We start from the raw sequence: 26,889 nt of genomic DNA, 5'->3' as shown, positions 1-26,889 counted from the left end.
GATATTAAACCTCAGGGATTAATACAGTCATTTGGTACAAGTCTTTCTTTTGTTCTTTCATATACATGCTGTATTAGGGTGTAATGAAATTTGAAATAGCACCTCTGAACCTTTGACAGACACAATGAACCATGGATCACTTTTGAAAACCTAATATGCCTGGGAAAATAAATGGTGTAAACTATAAACAAAATACCTTTCAATGATGCATTGATAAGAAAAAACTGGTATTACAGCTTTCTGGGAAATAAGTATCAGTCCCAGTAGTGATATTTTGCATACTTTAGTCAGGACTGGGAACCACAGGAGATACAGAGCTTTCCTGTCAGGACTTGATTGTAGAATTTCTACATAGTGCAGTGTGCCAAACCCTACCCTTATTAACTGTTTGACTATTCCTACAGGCCTGTACATATAATCTATGGGGTTGCAAAACAGGAACAATTGCAGGACAAAGAACATACTGTTAAATTAAAGAGTTTCATAGTTATTGCCTGCAGTATGAAGGGAAAAAAAATAAATGTAGCAGGAGATTGTGAAGGCTTGTATATAAAGCTGAAAGAGAATGCCGAGTTCAAGGAACTCACTGAGTTCCTGCTCCTGACACAGAGAAAGTAAACGAACAGCTGCTTTAACCTACTTCCTAACTGAACTATATTGTGTTTACCTTATTAGTTGGCAGTTTGATTTAGAACAAAACATCCATTGAAGAAATGTTTGACAGAGTTTGACGTTGTACCTGTTTGCTTACCCCAAGTCCCAGTGTTCAAATGATCTTTCACTTCTGCCTGGTGGCTAGATGGATTCACGGATCCCATTTTGTGTCTGCTTGTGCATGGGTGTCTCTAGCTGTGTACTAGCTGTACCTGCAGAAAGCAGTAAGTTAATTCTATTTCCAGGGTGCTTAATATTTAATCAAAAATAGTGTCTGAACCAACAGTCCACTGCTTCCATGTCTGTGATTGCAACCAGTTTCCGGTAACTTTTATCACTTTTGCAGTAGTTTTTTCCATTAGTTTCTATTGCTATAGTACTTTGCCTGCCTCCCTTGTTTTGGCATTAAGAAAGCATGATTTAGCAAGTAGGAACGAGCTTACCTCCTACCGCTGTGCTGGGAGATATTTCTGCTCTGCCCCAGCCCTATGGCAGAGTCAAAATTCCTGTTTCTCTCAGTTCTCAGCTCCTTCTAAATTTATACTGCAGTGGGATTTGGGCATCAACCACCACTGCTGGCTCTAGTGGCTCCAAGGGATTGTGATTCATTGTGGAGCTGTCAGAAAAATGGAAATCCAAAAGGCTTGCATCAGACCCCAAAAAGCAGAACGTTAGCATCAATAGGGATTATATTAGCAAATGTGATTTTCATGAATGATCTGTAAAATCTGCATTTGATGTCAAGTTCAAACCCACATTTCTTAAAAATTTGGGATACACATCTAAGAGGAGAAAGCCATGTTCTCATTCCATTTAATATATACTATTATTACTACTTTGCACGTAGTTTATGATCTTTATCTTATAAAACCCTTCTCCTGATGTCACTAAGTAGAATTAAATCTGACCAGGTTCTGCCACTGTAGCTTTACCTTCGTATCTTTGAGCAAAACAGTGCAGCTTGCACCCCCAGTTTGTTATGAGGCACGTTCAGAAGACTTTGATCATTACCGATCTATTCTACATTTAGTTGCATCAGTGACATAAAGATAAAAGCCTTCTGGTCTCACTGCTGTTCTTTTAAGCTGTCTGAACCCTTACTAACCATGCACAGCAATTATAGTTTTGTCCACATTTAGTGGCACCTTTGTTTGGTTGCTGATAGGCATAAATTGTGGTGGTTCACACTAGTGGAAGAACTGGCCTGATGCACTGGCAAATGTTTCAGGAAGTACAGTCCAAACTAGAAGCCTCATTACCCATTGACTCTATTGGTGGATAATGATCATAAAGACTCTTTTTTTTCCTTTTCCTTTTTTTTTTTTCCCCAGTGTGGATATATTCACCCAAATGATCCTGTATTGTTGAAATAGGTACCTGATATTCTGCCAAAACATCAAGTTTCAGGGAAGTTTGAGAAATGATGTATTTGGATAAGACTGTTGTATGTGGGTGTTAAGTTCCTAGTAAGTTCCAGCTGACTTACAAAGAATCTCAAGAATGGGAAACCTGGTCTCCTATGTGACAACAGGCAATTTCATTTAAGAACAGATTGTATGACTGTAGCATTTATAGAAAGGAGAAGGAATAATAATTAAGATAGAAATACAAATTAAAATTCTATGTCGTATGATTTGATTGAGGGAATAAATTAGAGGAGTCTGAGATCTGAAAGGTTCATCCTTTCCATATAATGAATTCTCATAGAGAATTCTCATAAAGAAAATGGGAATATGAAAGAAACTTCCATATCCCTGGTAGGCCAGAGCAGCCATACTTTAGGTAGTCAGAATTAGTAGCATAAATGGAAGTAAATAAAAATACTTCATCTCCAGAGAAATGAAGCAGCACAGAGCTATGATTGTTGTATTTCAGTAAACATCTAAATATACTGCCAAATGAGGATTGGTTTTAATATAGAAAAAGAGAGTAAAAAAAAAAAAAGGAACTTCAAAAGTTTCAGGATCCACAAGAAATTAGACAAAGATGAAACAACTATGGATATCTTGAAAAGGGATTTAGTGGGCTGAGCAAATTGATTCAACTTTAATATCAGTGCTGCTTTGAACAAGGGACTAATGGACCTCTAGAAGTGTCCTCTAACCTCAATTCCTCTGTGAATTTATCAACTGACCCTGTGAGAAGAGGGTACTAATACAAAACATCAAGGATTGCTCTTGACACACGTTGCCAAATTTTTCATTAGTGACTTTTACATAAACAGGAAGAACATGTAAATTAAATTAGCTGTTGACACAAAGCTGAGAGGCATCATCAATACAGCAGAGGATCAGAACGTGGAAGGCAATGAAGAGTTTTGATGCGTGAGCTAATAGAAATGGATGTGTGTAACTATATGAGGTGCAAGGTCATGTACTTAGTGAATAATCACAACAATTTCCATTATAAACTGTGTTTGCATCTACTGAAAAGGACAGATAACTGAATAATGTGTAGCAGTCAATCACAGGCTAAGTAGGTGTAACTTGTGATGTGGATGTAAAATGAGCAAATGCCATATAGCAGATAAGGTATTTTGAGTAGCAATAAGAAAGAACTGATACCATTGGTCTCAATTAAAACAAACAAACAAAACCACTCAAAACACAACAAAACACAAAGCAAGCCAGTGGTGGGAACAACAGAGATCTCAAAAAGAGACATTTCAAGCAAAAGCAGTTTTTGTCCGGAGAACAAATAGCCATCAGCTGACAACAGGTAGAAATTCAGCTTGACAAAGAACATACCTAACTCTGAGACTTCAGTACAGTTTGTCATTATGAGCAGCAAGAGGTGCGGATGAGAGCACAACCTGTGCCAAGATCAGCTTCTAGCTCATCCTTCTTTGTGGAGCAATGCTACTCCTTCTGTTCCCTCACATTCCTATTGTGGTTATGTTCACGTGTTCCTTAAATAGATTGTGATATTCCAAAACCTTATGGGCAATATTGATATTAATGAGTCAAGACTACTAATGCTCCCTGAAAGGATAGCTTAATAATTCTCTGTCAGTTGTTCACAGTTATCAGAGTGAATGCAAAAATGTTGCATGAGGTCACTGTAAGTAGAGAGCTGAAAACCAAAGTTAGTCCACTTCTCCAGCCACTAGACTGCATGTCTTCCCTCAAGAAGGGTAGGGTATGCCAGCTTATGGTTGATGGAAGTATATCAGACTTTGCCTGCAGCAGTTTGCTATCTGAAATAATTACATGTCATCATAGTGTGAACTCTCCTTTCCCCAGATTCATATTTTGCTGTAGTACATCTGATAGTGTCACTATGAATTATATTATGCTATGGTACATCAAGACCACATCCTGAAATAACAGGATATAGAGAGCCTGATAGAATACAAAGAAGCTATGGAAAAGTAAAATAATTTATTTGCAGTTAATTAATAGGTTAGTCTATTTGTTGGAAACAACCATCAAACTAACATCAAAACAGCAGGCTGCAGCAATTTAACATCTATTAACTGTCAAAGAATATATGTTTGTCCTAGCTGAAGTTTATTTATGAAATTTCAAACACATTCAAGCACACACATACAGTGATGTCAAGAGCTAGACTCTTATCTGATCTGGAGCTGTGGTGAATAACTATTGGCCAAAAATGTCTCTGACACAAAGCTTCAGAGATCAATCCAAGCAATCTCAGATGCAAGTGGGCAGTGGAACCATATTGAACATGATACGGGATTTCCAGGCTCTCAGTCCACAAGAAGATTTTGGAGTCAACAATATGTATTGTAACTTTAAAAAAATTACGTAGAACCAAACCTTGTCGGCTTGATCCATTTTCTCATTCACAGAAGTTGTCTTATCTCAATTTAATTTAAAATATATGCAGATGCTGTATCAGAATGTGAATCAGTAATATCCTTATCCTCAATCCTGCTATTCCTGAACATGTGATTTCAAAATCTGTTTTTTTAATTTTTCTCAAGGCTGTCTCATTGGGTCCAGTATTCACATTCGGTCTTCTGCCATGCAGTCTGTATCATAAAGTCAGATCTATTTAAAATCTAAGTCCAGATCTATTATTAGTATGATTATGCATATTGAAACACATTGATGAATTGAGCATTAATATAGTATGAATCAGATTAATTAAGATCAATCTGACTATGCTTGCAGATCAGAATTAACATCTGATTGTTGGGGGTACAGAGTAATGCAGTCCAAGGAATGCTGTAAACCCAAATGGTACAGTCATGTGAAATCCTGTCATTGTTGCATGGCTAAAGAAATTTAGTGTTCAATTTACTTTCTTTGAGGAAATACACCTGAAGTACTCAGCATTTCAGACTCAGCCCACATGACTCAGCTTACCTACAGTAGACTGATCTGGGCATTTACTAGAGTGAGAGATAGTCCAAGTAACCTCTCCTGTTTAAAAAACTCAGGATGTTGCATGTGATGACGTTGAGACATCAACCAGGATGACTTGTTTTACAGAATGTGGAGAAACACAACTGTACCAGCCACTTGCTATTCTCCTGATTATGGCACAGAGGGGTTCTCCTGATGTACACCACCTAAAAGGGACAGTTTTGTTCTGTAAATCACACGTTTTCTCCATTTACTTTACCTTCCAGCTTGATTACAACCTTTGGTAATATCATAGATCAAAGAGTAAGTAGGATTCCCTACAGCTTGGATGCAATGTAAGAAATGTAGTGTGATTTTTTTTCGATTAAAATCTTGTCTAAACTCCATTTTTAGGAAATATCTCTTGAAGTCTGTTGTAGACAGATGAAAGCAAGTCCTGGCTATGTTTCTAGCCAGCAGGGCGTGAATCAACTGTGATCCAGATGTCTGACAGTGTTAGCATGGTGCTGAGTCCAAGCTTACCTTGGGCTTGGCCAGACACAACAGCAGGTTTCTGGTGGTATTGGACAGTGGATATATAATTACACTGAACTACCCTGTTGCGTCAGATTCTTCCCTCATTTACACCAGTCCAGCTTCTTGGAGGTCAGTAGCTTTGAAGTGGTAAGAGAAGTATTTGGCTTAGTTCCTCAATTTTATGCAAATAACCTATGTAACATCAAAAAAGGAAATTTAGAGAGGAGGTGGAATAGCATTTAGAAATCAAGACCAGAAAATGTCTGCCCGCTGTTGAAGTGGGTAGTACTGCTGAACAGCAGCTTAGTTTAGCTGTCGAGGAAAGGTTTCCCCGAAAGGTATTTCAGAGTCTAAGGTTCAAGGAAACCATCCCAACTTTCATGTATTTGCTTGAATGCAGAATTGAATGCAGAACTTTCAGTGCTTGAACAAGCTGCTACAATTTGAATAAGGGAGAAAATCCGTGTTCAAACCTCTTTACCATGGATTTCAAATATAAGTATAATAATGGTAGCAGTTACCTGATCCATCAGGGTGACTTGTGACACCTAATCTGGGAACTAGCATTCCCCAAATGGACAGTGGACAATTTAGGTGCTCAACAAAGGGACACATTGCTCTTCATGGCCAATGCAGGGAGTTTGCGGAACATTTGTAGGAGTGATTCACTTCTGAAAGACACTGAGTGGACATCTGGTTAGGTTCTGGGAAGCAGTAGGCAAAGGTATATGTCTGGACAGGCACCAGAGTCTGGTCTCCAATGTTCTGATGTATGCAGGAGTCAGAAGAGTAAATGTTGTTTTGATGCTGTTAGTATTAGGCGTAGTCTGAGCACATCTAATAAATCCAGCCTCTCTGAGGTAACATGTCAGAGCCTCATTGTCTGCCTCTGAGCTGCAACAATTTAGATGCTTAGTAAAGCAAGCCTGGCTGTTCCTTGTAGGAGAAAAGGTTGAACACAACTCTGAGCACAAGAGGCAGAATAGATTTTTAACCCTTCCAATATCACACAGTCCTGAACACCGGAAGAGGCCATCATTTTGGATCTAGAGGCTGTTTTCATAGATGTCCTAAATTCATTGTAATCTCTGCACCTACTCGTTGAGAAGTGAAGTGATTCAGAGGATATAAGCAAGGCACAGAGCAGGGAGTTGTTGACAGACACCAATGGGAAAGGAAAATACAAGGACTTGGGTGCAAAGGAGGTGACTGAAAATGGCCCTAGGCACCCAAATTCTACCAAAGACAGACATGGCACAAATTCTCTGCCAAGCAGTGGCGGCACGTTTCTATACCGTGTGACGTGAGCCATGGGCACTGCAACATGTGCTACTAGAGGTGAGGGAACTGGTGTTGGACTTGCAGTGACCCTGGCCAGAGGTTAAGCACTGGTGTCTTCCTGCCTGCCCACATACTGGGTGGTTTTACTTGACACTGAACAAAACCAGAAAGGAACCCCCGCAGTGCAGGGTGTGAGGCAATTAGCCGAATTGTTTCTCCTAAAATTGGATTTGATTGTATAGGTCTTTTTCATTACTTCAGAGCTCATGCTTGAGAATTAATATGGCAATTATCGATCCCTTTTGTATACTATGGAAAAGGAGGTTCTAATCCTCAGAAGTGGATTTGCTCTGATGACACATAAACAAAACCCTGCGGGGAGGAAGGTGAAGCATAAAGAAGTGTTGACAAGCTGTACACCACTTGGTTATGCAAACATAGATGCGGTAAAGGGCAAAGAGCAATAATTTTGCAGAAGTTGAAAGTGTGGGAATGCTGGCGGTTGCTCTTTAATGATTATAACACAAAGGAATGCTGGCAACTTCTCTCATTGACTTTACATTATCAAGCTGAGTCAGTGATGAGTAATATGATATAGGATTGGAAGTCTCCTTTAAGTTATCAGCTCTTTATATACCAGCTCTTTATATAAAGATGTAAAGCTTTCTATGAAATATAGTGGTGGTCCAACATCACCAGAGAACTGTTTGCAGATGCAGTGAATTGTTGTTTGTAGATCAGACCCACTGGGAGTTGCCCCGCTTGCTTATAGGCAAGCTGGGGTTAGGAAAGTAAAATGGGAATGAGGTAGAGATCTCATGGGTAAGCTTGTCAAAAGTGTGATTTATGTAGCTTTCCTTCCATGGTTGCTCAGTTTGGCATATCTACCTTGGTCTTGTCTTCTAAAAATTAAGTTATTTGAAAGGGCATTTCCAAGCTGACATCTATGCTTGTGTCTGGGTGCTGTAGCTATTCAGTCTCCACACTAGCGCAGCTTGACAGCCCAGCTCTCATGTCAGCAACTTGTGGAGTTGGATCTGTAGTACAATGTTTGTGTTTCAGAGGAAAGAAAGAGAAAGAGGTCTATTTTTTTCCTCTCTCAGTTTGTGTGTTTGTGTGCAAGGTCCCCAGCACCCATGTGATGGTACAGGTCCTGTACACACAAGCCAAAGAGGTTGTTTGTTAGGCAAAAGATAAAAGATTCCTGAAGTCACTCAAACACATTCCTCATCTATTGATTTCTACCTCTGCAGTTGGGTCTGAGCCTGGCATTTTTTGCAGACCCCATCAGATTTGCACAACCTATTTTGATGGCTCTTGACCTTATATGCCCCAAAGTGCTGATGAGATAAATACACGTCCTGTACACTAGAACATTGTTAGAAAATAACAGTGCATGTGAGTTCACATGGCAGAACTAACACAGGGAAAGAGTCTGAGGGAACACTTGCTGTCCTTTTATGTCCTATCCAAAGGGAAGAGTAGATAAGAGATTTTGCTACAGAATTTCCTTCCACTCTGGGTCAGCCTGCTAGGATGATGAAGCTGGTTAGTTTAGAAAAGCTACTTTTGGAGTCATTGGAGTGCAGATCTGCCTCCCTAGAGATTTAAGAGGAAAGGATTTTTCTTCCCACTTTTTCTGTGGATATTCCCAAGTTGCAGCTCAATAATTCAAGTCAGGACATGCAAGGAGCACGTTCCTTGGGGTATGCTCACAACTACGCAGTCTGTCAGCAAGTGAAAATCATTCCATTGCTACCTAGGCAGAGAGCTGGCACACAAATAAGGAGGTTTCCATGCTGCTTGCTCTCCAGCTTTTTCTTTGGATTTGGCCTGAAGCTCACCTTCTCTGCTTTGCCCAGCAGTACGCAGGGACATCTAGTGGCTGAGCAATCCTGAACACATGAGTTTTGGATCATGAATTATGTAAGGCAGTAGGGATGCCTCATCTGGTGGGGAATTTAGCATGTCCTGACAGTTGACATCCATGGGCATCTTCTGAGAAGCAGATGGTCACTTCTGTGGGTCAGGCCAGACATTGCTAATGCTGAAGAAAGGGTGATATTTTTTAAATTCAGACCAATAAATCAGAGTGTTTCCTTCTTAGTCAGCCAGGCCTTTGAGCAAGGTCCATCAAACCTCTTGCCTGGAGACCAAGCATACCACTTCACAAAATTTGGAGATAGTTTTTGGTAGCACATTGAATGCCTTGGTTTTCATTCTTTCATTTCTCACAGGCTGTGTCTTACACAAAGTTTTAATCTAAGAGTGAGTTTAAGCATGCTCAATCCCATGGGCTGCTCCTTTTGCTGCTGCAGCCTAGGCTCAGAGTCCTCACTGGGGCACTTGAGAAGATCTGAGCAGGTGTCTCCTGATGCACTGCTGCCCACTCTGCTCAGTCCCGCCAGGCTCTTCCTCTTGGCTCCTGCTCTACTGCACTCTAGACGTTGGCTAAAGTGCATACCTGAATGTGTGCTAACCTGAGGAGACAGAACTTGAGATTAGACTCCAATCTACACTGTGGTGCCTGCACAGGTGCACCCACAGCAGGCAAATGGAGTTGAAATTTCTCACAAGTTGCTGTCTGAAATTGTTCCACTTAGGGTGGTGCAGAAATCAGGAGATTGTGGATGTTCTGAGACCTTCAGTCTTGTATTGGTATGGTTTCTGTAAAAGCAGCAGAGGAAATTCCTGCTTATTTCTTTTATGCATTGCAGGAGTGATTCCCAGTTACTAATAAAATTCCTAACATGATTGATCTTAAAGAGCTGTGAGTCTCTGTGACTAACCACAGGGAAGAGTTGAGCCAACAAAGCTTTAATGGCAACACTTTGAAGGCTTTTCTCATGAAGATCTAGGTAAAGAGATTTTCATCAGGCTATGGGTCTGTAAAATTCATACTTTTGAGATGTAACAGCTCAGCTAAAAAACATGAACTTCTAGAATTTTTTTGTGAGACCCTCACAAAAGCTTCGCCAGCATCTGTTTGCCCCTTTTTAGGGCTGGTTCTTAAGGTTTTACCAATAACATTCTTCAGTAACAGATGCCAAGACATCTCCTGAGACATTTTTTGAATAGTAACTTCCATCTGGCACTGCATCCTTAGAAGCTGTGACTTGGCTTCTTTGTCTGCAGGGTGGTTAATCCTAATGAGGCAAGCACAGCAATTTGCTGAGCAGAGATATATGCTTATCAGATCCTATTACTGAGCTGATTCTCTTTTATAATTATTTATTCTGACTTCAGTAGATGAAGCAATGTGAAAACACTCAAACCCGAAGCTTTCATCAAGACAAAATCTCACACTCCTGTGAACAACTGAAAGCTGTTTCCTATATGGAAATGGCTAACTACACTGGTATAGCTTTCCCAGTATAAACTACCAGTTAAACTTCCCATTCTCTTCTTATCTCAAGATAAATGTCCTGATTTAAATTATGTCTAGATGAGCTTCATAGAAATGAAGTATTTTTACATCGGGACAGCAGTGTCCATAGAGGGAGAATTTTATTGGCGTAGCTAAACTAGTATAATTATACTGGCATAATTATGCTGGTAATTTTCCCTGTGTATACAAGCTATGAGTCTCAAATTGTGTTTCACTGGCAGAAGAGCCTCCTTTGTTGGAGAGATTCTTTAGATCTGAATCAGATCATTAATAAGTGCTTCAGCACTCAAGTCAGTGCCTCCCATTTTATAATGAGTTTTACTCTTTGCCTCCCAGAGAATCCCAACTGTTTTATCCTTGTAACAGACTCTACACAAAACCTCATCCTATGCTGATGGAAAGTCAGCACAGGGGAGAAGTATATCAGTTACTTCCCATCAGTATCATCAGTGGTTACGTGGTCTTGTGGAGAGGGAGCATTCTGTTGGGAATCAGCAAACATCAGGAAATCACAGCAGACTGCCATATGTGTGGATTTGTTTCTTTGCCTTTCTGTTTCTTCTCCCCCTTTATGTTTGTGTAGCCTGTTTTGTCCCTGCTAATGAGATTTCTTTTCAAAGAGGGACACTGTGTATAACTTGTAATACATATGAAAACAAGAGTTGTGCATGATGGTTTATGAGAAGAGATAAAGGCTCACACAGTAACCATGTCAAATGGCACAAGTAATTTGAACAGAAATATCTTCAATGACAATGAGTCATCAGGACCAAGATGGACTGCCTCATGTGAAACATAACCGTGTCAAGTGGATGAGACTGTTAATACAGCCAGAGTCTTTGCTAAATATAGCCATATACACTGATCAGTTGAACTGGAAGTATGCAGAATAGCAAAATAAGTGGCTTAAATGATCATTAGACAATAGAAAGCTAAACAAATATGGTAATTATATTTTCTATAAATAGCAAAGTAAACTCACCAATCAGTGGGTTTTCTTTATTAGTAATTATTGCAGAATGAAATGAATGAGAAATTAGGGTAGGTTTTAGAGAATCATAGAGAAACTGATTGGAGCTAATTGGGACCAGCCTCCCTCTTGTACAGGACTATTGCCAACACCTGCTGTCATCCGTGGCTTTGTCTAGGCAAGTTGTCAAAATCCCCAAGGATGGTGATTTTGCAGCGTCTCTGGGTACCTGCTCCATTGTTATCCTCCTAGTAAAGGTTTTCCTTATGTCCAAACTGAACCTCCCCAGCCACATGACCCTTGTTCATCGTTATACAGTCTGTCACTACCAAGAAGAGTTCAGCCACGTTGTCTTTGCTACCTCTTGTTACTTGTCAAATTGTTTTACAGTGTGACTATTCACTCCATGGTCTCCTCTTGATCAGATAAAACAGCTCCTTGTATGTTATGTTGTCTATCTCCTGGACCATTTTGGTAGCTCTCTGCTGGATCAGCTCCAGTTTCTGCATATCTTTTTTAACTTGGGAGTGGGAGCATCCACACTGGGATACAGTAATCCAGGTGTGCAGAGGGGGATTGTAATTTGATCTGCTGGACGCACTCCTCCTAGTGCTGCTCAGGATGTGGTTTGTCTTATTTGCAGGGAGAGCTTCCTGCTGGCTCCTATTCAGTCTGGCGTCTACTTTCCTTTTCGCCAGGTTTCTCCCTGGCAGCCAGCATGCTGATACTTGGGGTTGGCCCAGCTGACTGCAGAACATCACACTTTGTTGGTGTTCATAACAATTTTTGTTAACCCTATCTTCAGGTTTATCAAGGACCAGCTTGAGTGAGGCTCTGCCTTTCAGTGTCAACCACTCCTTATTTCCTAGCATCTTCAAAGTTGCTGAGGATTTATTCTGTTTTATTATTTAGATTATTGATACTGTTTGTTACTAGTGAACAGCTGGTTGATGGCTACCAATCAGGACATTGATCAGTAGCCTTTGAGATTGACAGTCCAGGAGTCTTTCATGACATCTTGTGCACTATAAATCCTTAGCTTCCAGATGAGAGGACTGTGTAGATGAGTCAGAGATCTTAGTGAAATCAAGTATACTTTATCCATCACTCTACCCTCATCAATATAAAAAGACATTTCACCCCTGGAGGAAATCAGGTCAGTCAGGCACAATCTGCTCTTTTTAAATCCACACTAAACATTGGGATTACCATCTAGTCCCTGCACTTATGACTTGTATCAACAAGACCACACTTATTTTGCAGTATAAGAAAAACGGTGTGTCCACTACAGAGGTGAAATTCACTCCTGGCCAGTCTTCCCAGATACCCATTCTGACTCTACAGCCCAGGATCAGAGTGTTCACTATGGGTCTTGAGAAGAACAAAGGACAAGGTGTCTCCTGGTGTACTGTTGCCCTCTATGCTCAGTCCCACCAGGCTCTTCCTCTTGGCTCTTGCTCTACTGCACTCTAGACCTTGGCTTGCATCCACATGGAGTGTTTGCTTATGTATCCAAACAGATCAGGAAAAGAGTTAAAACTTGAGATTTGACTCAAATCCACGCCATAGTGCCTGCATAGTTGCATCTACAGAAGGCAAATGAAGTTGACATTTCCCACAAGTCCTTGCTAGATGCAGGAGTTGTGCAGCCTTAACCAACCAAGCCAACAATATTGGAGTTTGTTTTGGCTGTAATTCCTCTCTGCCCTGGAAGGTTAGAGGTTTAGCCATGCTTGGGTTTAGACTTCCAGCTGGGCAGGCCATGAAGCACAGGCAGGGAGGGCCTCTGTCTTCTTCTGTCATTAGGATCATCCAGAAACCACCTGCACATTGTAAGGACTGTACATTTCTTTCAAACTCAACAAAATCAAACTGACTGTCTCTCAGTGTATGTCATACAGGATTATTAGACTCGATTAGACATAGGTCTTGATTTCGTAGATACTCCTGTGCTACACATAACAATATACATCTCTGTGTCCTGAAACTTTTTCTCTTCTTTTTCCTTTAGAATCTCTTAAGAGGTTCCTTAAGAAGCCCATAAGGAGCACAGGAGGATATTAACAAATGTGGCTAAATAGACTCCCCAATGCTTTAGGTTTTATAGTCTGACTGTCTCCAAAATTCTTCATTCATAAATTTCAGCATTGTTTTCTCAAGCAATTCCAATCTAAAGGGCATCAAAATACTTTATGACTCTTCATGCTACTGTTTTTTTCTTTCAAGCTAGACTCCATACATGGAGCTGATAAAAAATGACCTGTACTGAATAAGTGACAACTTCCCCTCATTTTCCCAGTCTACATTGAATGAGGAGAATGATTTGCATCCTTTAAGTGGTACCTAGCAGGGAGGCATAAAGACTTTTAATTTAGCCAATAAATAAAGTTTATTTTTTTATGCTGTGAATGGGAAACCATTGCACATAGATAACTGTTTGGTTTGTTTTTTTTTCTTCTCCATTTGGCCTGTTAAATCTGGCTCTCTCTAAGGCTTCTTATAATACAGAAGGCTGAATGGTCTCCTCAGATCATCTCCCAGTTACAATTCCCACATGGTCTTAAAGTTGTTAGAGGTGCGGCAGTACTTTTGTTAATCTACCTGCCATTGCTTGGATCAAGATTGTAGCATCTGTAATTATTAATGAAATAAGGCTATGTGAAAGGCATAGAAATAGACCTTTTCCAGGTTTAGGAACAATGTTAGAGCATTATAATTATGTATATATACTCTCTGTAATTATGAGAGTATAATTCTGTTACCAGACCTGACTCTAAACCTTTCCAATAAAGGAGATGCCAGTTCTTCTATAATATTTAACAGTAGTTTATGATTTATATATTGGATCTCTGTAAGGCTATTTGGGGCTTCACTGTGTTGTCAAAAAAACAATGTTGTGCCTTTCTTCCTTGTGAGAGTTTTTCACATCATTTTCATGATTTGCAAAACCACATCTGTCCATCTCAGAGCTGCCCAGCTTTTGCACTTTGCAGACACATTGTGTTGGTTATGGAAGCAGCCAGTGGCAATGCTCTGAGCCCTCTGTGGGCTGGCACTGGTTAGCACTAAGGTACCACTCCAGTCACGGGCAGGAGACAAAGTATCCCACAGACCATCACTCTGACCAACTGAACCCTATTTTAAAACTCCTGTCTAATTTTTCTGCAGAAACCTTTTTTACAGGAAGCATTTTTAATTAAGTCTGCTGAGGTTATAAAGAAAGTGAACTGGTTCTGGACAATAAACAAAAATTCTCCAGCTTTGTCCTTTTATTAATCATTTGTCGCCATCTACTCCTCCTGTAACCATGATCAAAAAGGGAAGGGAAAGAAAGAAAAAGAAAAAAGAAAGAAAGATAGAGCTAGGAAGAAACAATTCCCTCAGAAGCCTCCATGACCTGTTAGCCAAACACCTACATGCCTTTAAAATGCACAAGATTGAGCATGTGCACATACACATATGTGTGTGTGTGCAAAATTTTTATTGAGTATTAAATAAGAGGAAAGAAAAATACACCTCTGGTGAAGCTAATGTATGTGTTTATCAAACTGTGCAAATGTTGTAATCCAGAGGTTTAAATGTTTGTTTCAAGTAACCAAAGAACAACCTTTCAACAACCACAGATTGCGTTTGAGCTCTCTTCCTGTAGATCCAAACTGACCTCTCTCGCTTTCTGTCGATGTTTGCAGGCAACTATCTAAAAAGATTAAACAGACTATTACTGTCAGAGCAGTGCAGCTGCACAGAATTTCTCTAGTCAGCTTAGCAGAATGTGTTGATTGTGGATTCGCTTTGTAATGGTACAAGTTCACTTCATACTCCTGTCCAGGATAACGATGTTCTGCCAGGTCTACTGTGCTGAAGGAAAAAGTGTCTTTTGCCTTTCCGATGCTTGTGATGGAACAAGAGTTAACCAAAAATAATTAGTTAATGTTTGTCTAGTGGCTTATCTTCACAGAGAAGCCAGACAAAAGGGATCTGGTGCTTCTAGGAAAAAATTGCCAGACAAAAAAAATGAAGGTTTCAAAGCCAGAACTGAACAAAATGTTCTCAACATAATAGTTTACTCTTCAAAAAGTAAAAAGTCATGGCAATGTTGATTTCGATAAAAGCAAAATGCTAAACAAGTGAAAACCGCAATTTCTACTTTTTCATTTTACTTCAGTACCTCCAAAATGGTTCCTTCAATGTGACTTCAATGTTAAACTTGAGGCTGTAAGTTATTTAATTATGTTTACACATTTCTGTAAAATGAACTTATAATTGCATAGACCTATATATTATATTTAACATATACATATTAGCTTTAGGTATTATAAATGAGAAGTTTTTATTTCTTCCATGTGTTTTGTTGGTGTTTTTTGGTGAAATTACTTCAGACTGAAATGAATTTTTTTATCAACTTGTTTTGCAGAGCACTCAACTTTAGTCTCTTCAGAATGGCCAATCTAATAAAACATACATAAGCAATTTGAACAGATATATCTTCAATGACAATGAGTCATCAGGACCATTACTGCATACAGTAAGGAGATCTAAAACTTGTCTCTGATTTTGTGGATATATAACTCAGAAATAACATAACTGATATCTACGGTCCGAGCAGTAAAAGGCAACTCAACAGGTTCTGAATCTAACATGGATTCAGAATTTCATTTTTACTTTTTATGACTTAACATTGTCTTGTTAAAGTAGGAAAGCCTTACTGTATTGAGCAGTTCCATGTTGTCTCACTGTAAATATTTCCAATACAGAGTCCTCATTAATTCCCTTCACAATCAGCCAGGAAATACAGGCATTAGTAGATGATTCAGACAGATATGTGAAAAAGATGAACCTCACATTTCTCCTGTAAATTATAGCTTTCGGAGACAACAGAGAAGAATAAGTGACACTAGAGGATGGAGAGCTGCTGTTGCCAGAAAAGTGGCACGTAGCTGCAGAAATCCAGTGTCACATCTGCAACTTACGAGTTGAGGACCAAGGAAGATTCACATCACAGTGAATTAACTCCAGGACTGTTGCTACCTTGATACATATGAAATATTTAATTGAAATTAACATAAATATTAAATAAAACTTCCTGATTCTTAAAACTGAAAAACTTGTGAGGGTAGCTGGAAGAACAGGCAAGCTATGTAACATTGATATACTATCCTGGAATTTGGGAAGAATAAGTTGCTTTAGAGCCTTCACTACTTTGGTCCAGGAAAAAAAAGGTTATAGAAACTGTTTTCAACAGAATTATTTATGTAACTTATTCAGCTATGGAAGCATTATTTAGTTTATAGTTAACTTTGCTCTGTTTTTTTTTTTTTTTCTGAACAGCATACAAGTCAGTTATTAAACAGACAGTACTCTGAAGAATTTAAAACTTTGGGTTGAACATGCAGAGAAGACGGAAGAAAGAAACAAAGAGATAGGACAGAAAAATATAGGTATTCCATGACATGCTGGGGTCCTGCCTGCTGCCTGCCCAACTTTTTGCTGAGTAACATGGGACCTTATCATTGTAGCAAGCAAGCAAACAGAGGTGAAATCTGGCCAGAGGAAAAAACCTCTGGTTGGACACATTCAATGGGAAGTATCATGACATTGCAGTGTTAATACTTTCAATATAACTTTTGTTCTGCAACATATATTGACAATTTTAAAGTTTTTAATCTTTGTTTTGGGTAGCCACAAGTATCAGAACTTTGAGGTTTCACAAAGAATGAAAAATCTTCTGTTCAGGTCTACATGTCTTGTGCAAGGTGACTTCATTATGATTTCAGATATGTCACAGCTGAGGAATAAATTCTTACTAGTTTAGGTGAACATTCATAGGAAGAGAATGTTGTTGGTGTACTCTTACTGCAAGCAAAACAAATTTAACATAGTAGCTTCAGGTGTAGTTGCTTTTTAAATTGCTTTTGATGTCTAAAAGCTCAAGGCAGAAGGACATTTTACAGAAAAGAGTAAAAAGGGGGCACCAAAAGGATACTGAAAGTAAAGAGGAAGAAAAATATGTCAAGGCAGTTTTGTATTGGAGGTGAAACTGTGAACAATTGTAGTTGAGCAAAAAAAACAATCAAAGGGATTAGGAAATATGAGAGAACTGACTGTTAGCTTCAACCATGAAGTGATGGAATGGAAGGAATATTCAATAAGATGATAAGAATGAAAGGCTGAAGCTCTTTAATGCAATACTTTAATGAAGTATGGAACAGATAACTTTGGAGCTCTACAAAGCTCAGCTACCTCCTACCTCCCACTTTTAATATCCAAGTCTAAAATTCAGATCCTCAGGGCAGCTGAAATGTTTCCAACTAAATCTGGAAGTGTCTATAGCCTCTAGGTACCTAATCTGAGTTGCTGCTGTGAAAATCCAAGGAGTTTTCTGTATCTGAATAGAGACTTGAAGAAGGGCATGCTCAGAACATCATAAGCTAGGGATTTCTTTACCCGATCCTCAGAAAACTCACAAAGAGTTTGCCACAGGTCTCTACTGAAGGCCATAATCTGGTGGCACATGGTTCTCTGCACATGGTTAAGCCTCAGTTAACGTGATCTTAGAATGGCTTTAGTGACTCATGTTCTTCTTTGGGTTAAACGCCTGAATGTGAATTGGATCTGCAAAGTGAATTCACATTTCCCTTTCCCTCATTCAGTGACCTAAACTAAACTGTGATCCAGAGAGCCATCCCTTCTCTCCTCTCTTTTATCTCTTTTATCTCCTTTCTCTCCTTTCATCATTCCAGTGGACAAATGACTTTTAATCATTTTCCCTCCCAACATGTGTGTGCAGTAACTGTGCTATCTAAGATACCTGTCAACCTGGTCCTGAGGGCATCTGAGGTGGAGTGGGAAAGGCAAGTCCCCCCAGAGAGATGGAAGTGCTCTCTGAGCACTGGATGGGTGAGAAACGTCAAAGCTACGATGGAATTGAGTGTTTTTCCCAAGTAGATTAGTGGAGCATGGAGCAGCCTGGTTTGACCATTTTTGCTTTTAAAGGACAGTGTTTATTTGGGCAATCCAAACGCTGGCTTTCTAAGGACAGTCTGTGTGTTCATGGTCTTTTCTAATGGACCATGGTGGAGTGATCCAGCAGTTTTGCCACTTTGGAGGTTCTTTGCTCTCTCGGTCACTGGCACAAAGAGTATTTTTTATGTCAATACAGAACAAAGTTCCCTGTGATCAGCTGCCTGTTTACCACAAATTCACCTATGTCTGAAGCCTGTTTAGAACTAGAAGAAACTCCCGTACAGCAGGACACTGAACTCTGGAGCATAAGTCTGTAACAAACCTTCTCGCATGCAGAAAGAATGGGTTTGTTCACACAAAATCCTCTTTCTGCCAGGCTTCTAGGCACCCTGGCTGCTGGATCCTCAAATTTCTTCATCAGCAAGGAGAATATTATTTAGACTCTATTTTTATTAAGCAAACAACACTATCTTCCTCACAAACCTCTGCAACATCTGGCTTGGCTTCCCGCATTGCACAACTTTGCACTGTTAACTAATTTGTGTTTCACTAATGCACACATTGACTAGAACAAATCAAGAAAGAGATGACTTGCTTTTCCCCTTAGGAGTGTCTCCCAGTGGTTAAACTTTCCACTGTCAGATCTTTCACTGCTTATGTTCTGTTTGAGGAAGCAGCTGAGCAAGTGTAGCTTTTTCAGTCTCACAGTAGTACATTTTATGTAGTTTTCACATAATTTTGCTGGTTCTTCTTTTTACCTTCCATAAGCTTTCTTTAAATATGGGGTTTTTTTAAAGCATGGGTGCCAAAGCTGGATAGGATGCTCTGGCAAAACCTTTCTATGCTTCCCTGCTCATGCAATGACTTTTCTTCTTTTTTTGCCAATCTGTGAACTTCTCCTTCCTATTATGATACAATTGCAAACTCTTACTGTCAAATACTGAACTGGATTCTGTTGTATAAATATGGTTCAGAAACTTTCTTTCTCTTCCTTGCAGCAGAAATTTCATCCATAAGAACCAGTATTTATATAGTTATAAGTATTTATAACAAATAATTTATTTCATTAGTTTCATTCCATTTCTGTTTGCATTGCATTTTTTTTACAACTTTGGGAATTATTTGTTGCATATTTTACACATGAATATTTCAATTCATTTGCTGTACAGAGTCTACTTGAGCCAACTGTGTCTCGGGCTGTTCAGTTCTCTTGTTCAATCTAGTTGGCATTTTTAAAATGAAAAATAGACCTTGTCATGGGACTGCATACTGAATTAGGCAGACCTTTGCTCTAATCTGCTCTAAACATTCTTCTATTTGTGTGTTTGTGCTCTGGAAAAAGGAAAAAAAAATTAGAAGTAAAACTTGTGATATTGGGTTGTTCTAAAGAATCTACAACAGAGAGAAAAGGTTGATACACCCCAGATTTTCAATGTCTGTATGAAACATTTCTTTCTGGTTTTGCAACGTGACAATTTTTCACTTCAAAGTTTCAGGAAATGAAAATTAACTAATTTTTAAAAGAAATCAATAATTATGGAAATTTTGAAGACTTTTATTTTTGACGTTTTAGGCAGGTAGAAGCCACACAACTCCATTCCAGAGACACGACTATTTTCTGGAGTCTTGTTGCTTCGTGTGTATGGCCAAAACTATTACACACAGTAGATGAGAAACAAACTACAGCATGGCTATATCAGCTTTTATGTCATAATAAACTTGATATCCTGTGAAGGTAAAAAAATATTCCTGAGAACTTTCACAGAAAAAGGGACAAATATTAAAGTTTAATATTTTTCAATATTTTTCTGAAAGAGGAAATAAATAAATTGAATGAATGCTTATTTTTGAAACGTTTTTCCTGTTCTAGTATCTTTTTTTTATATTAGGGAAAATCTTAAGGCCACTGCCAGAGGCGTAAACTTTTTTTATAATTAAAATGCTGCTTTCAAAGTATTGTGATCAATATCTGGCCCTGTCTACTGCCATCTGGCCTTGGGCAGATCACCTAAGCTCTGTAGTTCACACTCTTTGTGTAGAGAGGGAATTTAACAATTCTGCCTCCTACTCTTTTTCTCTCTTGTTATTTTACTCCCTTCTATGAGAAGGAAAGCCCAGATTTATCTTACCTATATCTCAGCAATTTGGGTGTCTACGCTGTTTATGTACAGCCAAGGCAGAGAACCACTTCCAGAGGGCAAGTGGCTGACAAATGTCTGAAGCACTGTACATAGTGTCCCATTGTTTATAGGAGAAACATCAAGTGACTTTGGTGTTAAATTAGACTTCTCAGTTAAATGTCTCAAGTTAGGTCAGCTGAATGCAGGCTGGACTTTCATTAACAAACACTACTTTTCACAGGAGCCGCAAGTCAAATGCCAATACTGACAAAATAGCAAAAATGCTTGTATCCAGAAAATGACAAAGCTGGTTACAGTAGTATGTAAATATTTTCCCCTTTGTTAATATCATCTGAACAAAGACGATAGTGCAGGCTCTTTTGCTATCAGGACCTAATCATTAAAAGTACATCAAAGTTACTTAAGTAAAACCTAAAATGTCAACTTGACTGGAATCAAAGTCAAATAGATTCAGCCAAAAGGTTATTGTCCACTTGTGTTTCTAAAATGCTCTGTTCTTGGAACTGGAAAGGAAAACTATTGGGAAGGCTTCCCCAGGTGACAACAGTTTGTCAACTCTTTCCTGTCTGTTTTAGGACTGTAAATCTTATCTTTCACAAATGAAGCTTTCCAAGTTCAAAGGACGGTTCTTCAAAATTCTGTGAAGTCAGGTCACCTTATCAGCACTCTCCTGTTTGGGCTACTCTTACGTGGTGTAATGTGAAGGCTGAACATGCAGGTTCAGAGCACTTGATTTATTTCTCTGTCCCCCCCTGCCCTGGACTTGCAGGACTGTACAATAAAAGAGGATGATGGCAGAGTTCTTTTCCAGAAAATGTACTTTTGAGAGTGTCCCTGTTAGGAAAATGTTCTCCTGCAAATATTTACTCCACTTTTGACCGAACCCTAAAAACAAAGGTTCTAACTGTGCAAGCTGAACTGGCCAGAGGCCACCCTGTGTTATCAGCATGTGTGTATTTCTGAGACAGAACATTGCAATGATTTACCTCTGATTTCTGACAAAGTGGGCACATTTTTACTCCAAAATGGGCTTGAAAACTCAGCTTCTCTCCTTGTCTTAAGAAGTACGTGATTTTCCTTTCTGTTTACTTGTGGTCAGGGCAGTTCCTTCTTGCACTATGGAAAACAAGCACAGCTCCATTCTCATCCCAGACTGTCTCCCAGTGGTGGATGACAAACCATGCTGGATCATCAGCTGTGGTAGAGATCTCTCCATCCCACAGGTATTTACATCTCTGAGGTAACAAGTCCCACAGCTATGTGTGAACATACGTACACAAGAAAAACACCCATACATAAGAAATCTTAACAAACCAAAGGATGCTTGAGTTCTTTTTTAAGTTTGGCTTGATATCAAGGAGTTTAAGAAAACACAAATGAAGGAAACCCATAACCAAACCTAAGCTCCAGGCTCCTAAAATTTTTGAATTGAAGTTCTCAACCTTCACATAAGAACTTTGGTGTTTCCTATCTAAAATCAAATTGCTCCCATCAAATCCCTCCCATCTCACCTGTCTAGACAAGGCCTGAAGAGCACAAATGCATTCTGTCCTACACAAATTTACAGTCCTGTTCCTTCCCATACACACCAACTCGCACCTAAATTCTGTGCCATAATGGCTGGGTCATTTCCCCTTGCTATTTTCTGTGTCTGTGTGTCAATACAAGGAGGCACTCAAGATGCAGCTGGGCAGAAGAAAGAAAGAAATATAACCAAAATGGAGTCCTCCTAGGTGGGGTTCTGTTACCAGCTTTATCATAAATTGATCTATTGGTCATGAGTAAGTATAATTATCCAACACATAAGGAATAACAATAGTCTTCTTACTCTTTGTCCAACTACTCAGTTCATGTTTGAAGTTTTGGGGGCTGAAGATTGTCTTGTGTATCAGAAATGAATCCCAGTTTTACACTGGGCTTTAGACATCACTACAGAACTTACGGTAATGTAGATGAAATGTCATTTGGGTAGGAGAAACCAAAATCCAAATATTTCAGTCACAGAAAGGTGATCTGCCAGAGATATTTGGATGTTTACTCAATCTCTCTTAATTATTTTCATCTGAGGTAATGTAAAAGTAAGAGGATGCAGTTTTATGCTATCTGAATAAGAGTTTGCTGTCCTTTGCTTTATGTGCAAATTGACATAATTTCAGTGTCTACTTATCTCTGTTTTTCTCTGAAGCTAGATATTGAAATAATGTTTCTGTGTATTCAGAGAATTCTCTTTACTGGAAACTTAGGTTACTGTTTTCCAGAAAAAAACCCCACACTTTTAAACAAAAATGATATATGAGAAAGAACTTGACCTCTGGACAAATATCCTTGTCTCCATCTAACTTCGATAAAGCTAGTGGAAAGATTCTAAGGAGAGCTGAGTTGGATGCTCTTGTGTGTAAACCAAGATATATGGCCTCATAACTTTTTCTCAGCATGTCTTATTTATTCAGTGAATTCCATTGTCTCTTTCCACAGGGACCCTTGCAATCTCCTCTGTCAATAATGCCAGTCATCAAATCCCAATGGTCAAATTGCCACAACCATAATTGTCACCTCCTTTTTACTTTGCTGTGCTTCCTCACCTGCCAGCATCAATATATTTAAGACATAGCCTGTAAAACCATGCAGAGAATAATCAAGTACTCTTTCTGCTTCTCTCTTGTTTTCACTTCTGTTCCCTATTTTTTGTCTTACTTCTTTGCTACATTAAATCCCAGTGATGGATTATAGCATAGTTTGGGTTTGATGGGGCCTTAAAGATATCTCATTCCAACCCCCCTACCATAAGGCAGGGACACCTTCCTCTGGACCAGGGTGCTCAAAGCCCCATCCTGCCTGGTCTTGAACACTTCCAGGGATGGAGCATCCACAGCTTCTCTGTGGAACATGTGCAATGTCTCACCACTCACATAGTGAGGAATTTCTTCCTTCCCTACCCTCTTTCAGTTTAAAGCCATTACCCCTTTTTCTATCACTACATGCCCTTATAACACAAGTCTCTCTCCAGATCTCTTGTAAGAACCCTTTAGGTACTGGAAGGCTGCTCTAAGGTGTCCCTGGAGCCTTCTCTTCTCCAAGTTTAAAAGACCCAACACTCTCAACACTCCCCTGTCTTCATAGGAGGGATGTTACAGCCCTCCAATCATCTTTGTGACCCTCCTCTGGACCCAGTCCAGCAAGTCCAACATCCTTCTTATGTTGGGGGCCCCAGAGACAGATGCAGTACTCTCAGTTCTCATGAGAGTGGAGTAGAGGAGGAGTAAAATCACCTCTCTTGGCCTGCTGGCCACACTTCTTTTGATGCAGCCTGGGATTTGGCTGGTTTTCTGAGTTGCATGTGCACATTGCCAGATCACGTTGAGCTTCTTGTCAACCAGCACCCCAAATTCTTCTTCTCGGGGCTGCTCTTGACCTATTGTCCATCCAGCCAGTATTTGAAGCTAGGTGTTATTCAACTGTGGCAGAATCCAGCACAGACTCAGTCCTTCAGGCAAGGAATTGCTTTGTTTTTTAAGTGCCCAGCATATTTTGAAGGAAGAGTTTAGAATAATGATTATTGATAATACTACCACACAAGGGAAGACAAATTATTATCTGTGTCTTGCAATTATTTTTTCCACATTACAAACAAGAGCAGGGGATATGTATGTATTTTGTGTGGTACGATAACTGCACAATCAATTACTTATGCCTTACATTTCAAACGATAGGCAATTGCTGCACACCCACTTCTTTGTGTCTGATTGCTTAATTCATTTACTTAATTCATTTAGGCAGAAGAGTCCTGGATGGTTCCAGCTGTCTGGCTTTCTAGGCTAGAACTGTGGGCAATCAATTAGCTCCAGCAGTCTGAAAAGCAGAAATGCATGTATTCAGCCTTCAAATCCTGCTTATAAGGTTAGTGCAAGACATTTTGTATAGAATGCAATCCAAACCAGAGCATTTTGATCTCTTTTCAAAGCCATACTTCCTTACAGGTGTCTGGGAGTTGTTTCTCAATAATCTGTAATACGAGCAGTGAGTGGACAGACACCAAGGTGAAATGGCTTAAAAGTGCCATGTCAAGGGCACAGTGTTTGTGCAGCAGCTCAGATGAGGTGACTGTTTATGGGAGTGTCCTGGGTTTTAGGGTTAATTGTAGAATATCCTGAGTTGGAAGGGACCCACAAGGTTCATCAAGTTTAACTTCTGGTCCTGCACAGGACAATCCCAAGAGTCACTCCATGTGCCTGAGAGCATTGCCCAAATGTTCTTGAACTCTGTCAGGCTTGGTACTGTGACCACTTCCCTGGGGAGTCTGTTCCAGTGCCCATCCACCCTCTGGTTGAAGAACCTTTTCCTAATGTCCAACATAAACCTTCCTGACACAACTTCAGGTCATTCCCTCAGGTCGCGTCACTGGTCACCAGAGAGGAGATCAGTGCCTGTCCTTCTGCTTCCCAGCATGAGGAAGCTGTGGACTACAGTGAGGTCTCCTCTCAGTCTCCTATTCTCCAGGCTGAACAGACCAAGTGACCTCAGCTGCTTCACAAATTATTCAGGGATTTGGACACCTAAGTCCAGCTGTACACATGACAGTCTGAGGAGTGGGCAGTGGGTACTAGATTTATCCCACCCCATTGTGATCACATAACTGAAACGCTTCCTTTAAGCACCTAAACTTACTTTATTTGGGGTTAGGTGCTTGACAATCCTAACATATATTATGTGAAGACAGTTCAGGGAATTTAGGTACCTAGAAGGAGAAAGTCATCGTAGATGTCAGCTATCTTTCCCTTTGGAAATGCCTGTCTGTCTCCACTGACTGTAGAGGACCTACAATCTAAGTGATGTTGAATCTGGGCTGCCTCTTGATATCACTGAAAGCAGGGCTGGAAGGCCACTTGGGACATACTTCCCGCAAAGGGGACCCTACGTACGTCTCTATATAGCCTTGACTATTTCGTAGCAACTTAACCCCAGCAGACATAGGACTGTACTAAGACTGAAATAATCAAGAAAAAATTACTTTGAAACTATCAGAACTTCCACAAAGTTTCTGACTGGCTGATGGGAAGGAGTTCTACAATAGTAACTCTATATTGCAGATATTCATTGCATGAAATTTTACAATTTCACCAAGTGATTTGGCAAAACAGTGTCACAGCCCTCAGACATTGTTTGTGGTAAGGTAATACCTCCCACTTTGAAGAGACAAGCCTCAGATTCTTTGTGATACTTACTGGAGATTAATGCTCCAGAATTTCTGTAGCAGTGGGAGACCAATAACCCGTGGCAACACTTTACTTGATCAGCCCAATCTCTTTAAGTGTGTGTATTTGATAATCTTTTCTGATTTGAGTGGGTTGCTAACAGCCTGTGGCTGTGTGGAGAACACCTTACAATTATCCAGCGCCTTTCATCTGGAAGCCTTAGGGCTTTGAACATATTAATAGTTATATTAATAATTAATAGTGTTAATAGTAATGCCTCTTCCTTTATCAATGTGGGAATTGAGATTCATAAAGGCTACTGAGTTTTTAAATGAGGATATCTGAATTTGGGGCCTGTTTAGATGAAGGGAATTGGTGTTGCCATAATTACTGCATAATTGAATTGCTGGAGACACCCAGTGAAGACAGACAGCTCCGGTACTAAACAATGAAGTTGTTCTACTGGACTACTATCGCTAGTGTAAAAGAAATCCCACAGGTTCCTGCCCACTTTTCCCACCTGAGTATGGACCAAAATAGTTTAACTTTCAGAGGTTGAGACCATTCACATGCTCCAGTAAAGCAGATTAGACAGAGCAAATTCCATAAACCTAACTTAGTGCTAAGTAAGGACAGCATTAAAGTGACTGCTAGTGACAGTCACTGATTACTGACACACAGTTATCCTTGGATCAGTGAGGATTCCCTGCAGTGATTTCTGGCTGCCTCTCTGCATATCTACTAGAAATTGGAGTTCCAGCACAGGGACCTGAGGAAGAGGAGGATGGCGGACTTTCAGTTTATTGTTCCAAGGATAAAAGTCCTTAGGCACCTGTGAGAAAAGCTTAGCAACAAAGCCTTAAACATGCATCTAAGCACCCTTTGAATAAATAGTCTTGAATGGAATTGTAATTTGAGGGTGAACAGGAGAGGGTGAGGTTCCAAGTACAAACCATTGCCAGGGTGAGTGCAGAAAAACTGCAAATAAGCAAGCCAGGCTGGTCTCTTCAGTAGAGTCAAGAGGGTGCTGGTGAGAGAGAAGGTCCTGGTCATATTGCTTGATGATGGCAAAGCACTTAGAGAATGTGAAGTGTTCTTGAAGTGCTATGTAATATTTTTATTATTACCACTCATTATTGTATCTGACACCAGTTCAAACAGACACCGTAGCATGTCTTTATGCTCTCTCTCCCTTAAAGAATTTCTCTGTGCATCCCCCATAATCTTCCCCTTCCCAAGCAGTCCTGTGGTGTGTGTGGCTAAGCAGCACATGATTGCCATAGGTTAAGGAGAGTAATTAACAGAGACCACATCAGAGTTCTTGTAAAACTCACAATGTGTTTATTCAGCATCATATTGGCGAACTGCTAATGAAAGGGCACTGCACAGCAGAGTGCAGGACCCCAGTGGTCAGAAATAGTTCCACTTAAATGTTATTTACCTATAAAGAGCT

The 26,889-nt window shown here is 39.8% G+C and overlaps 1 long non-coding RNA gene across 1 annotated transcript; it reads left to right on the top strand.

The window, feature by feature from the left end:
* Nucleotides 1-790: 790 nt before the first annotated feature.
* Nucleotides 791-16,544, top strand: LOC113968200. Its single transcript, XR_003534415.1, has 2 exons — nt 791-878; nt 16,469-16,544. It is a non-coding gene; the product is annotated as an uncharacterized LOC113968200 (long non-coding RNA).
* Nucleotides 16,545-26,889: the final 10,345 nt, after the last annotated feature.

The sequence above is a fragment of the Neopelma chrysocephalum genome, unplaced genomic scaffold (genome assembly GCF_003984885.1).
Source record: "Neopelma chrysocephalum unplaced genomic scaffold, ASM398488v2 Primary Assembly neopelma1_66, whole genome shotgun sequence".
NCBI lineage: Eukaryota > Metazoa > Chordata > Aves > Passeriformes > Pipridae > Neopelma > Neopelma chrysocephalum.
The sequence above is the reverse complement of the archived record's forward strand: the minus strand, read 5'-3'. Positions and strand labels throughout refer to the sequence as shown.